The following is a 711-nucleotide window of genomic DNA, read 5'->3' on the forward strand; positions in this document are numbered from 1 at the left end:
AGGGGCCGGGGCCGGGGCCGGGGCCGCATGCTGGCTCCCTGGCAGTCAGCACACTGAACCAGCTACACGGGAAGGGTGCCCCTGCACTTCACGCAAGTTGGAAGCCAGGCTCCTGGCTGGGGAGGCTGTGTCCTGGCTTGTGCCAGCCCTGTCCTAGGGGGACACGGTCCTGTTTCTTGGGGGGCCCTGACGCCAGCCTGCCCTTACGGGGCCCTGGCCACTGCCCACATTCCCCAGGCTTTCTCTTGCCTTTGCCACTGCCACAGCATCCCCGGGCGCAGTGCTCGGCCCGCTGGAGGGGCCTGTGCTGGCCCAGCTCTGCTCCCTGTCCTAATTTCCTTGTGGAAATCCCGGAGTCTTCTCCAGATCCAGCTCTGGTTTTGGGGGCAGCCATCGACCGCTCTCTCTCCCGCTCCCTCTCTCTCTCTCTTTCCTCTTCCCTCCTTCTGCTCTCCTTCCTCCTCCTCTCCCTCCCTCCTCTCCGCACTGTGCTCTCCGGGGGCTCCGGGTACCGCTGCAGCATCACCAGCCACCTCTATCCAGGAGGCTGGGAGCGCGGGGCGGAAGGGGAGGTTCTGCGGGGGACAAGCTGAATGAATGGGCATCGTCTCGGTGCTGCTGGAGCCTCCGCATAGGGGCGAGGCGGCCGGACCGCGCCGCGGGCGGGGGGGCAGAGGCGGCCGGCCAGCGGCCGGGGCCGGGGCCGGGCCC

Source organism: Oxyura jamaicensis, chromosome 20 (assembly GCF_011077185.1).
Source record: "Oxyura jamaicensis isolate SHBP4307 breed ruddy duck chromosome 20, BPBGC_Ojam_1.0, whole genome shotgun sequence".
In the NCBI taxonomy this organism is placed as follows: domain Eukaryota; kingdom Metazoa; phylum Chordata; class Aves; order Anseriformes; family Anatidae; genus Oxyura; species Oxyura jamaicensis.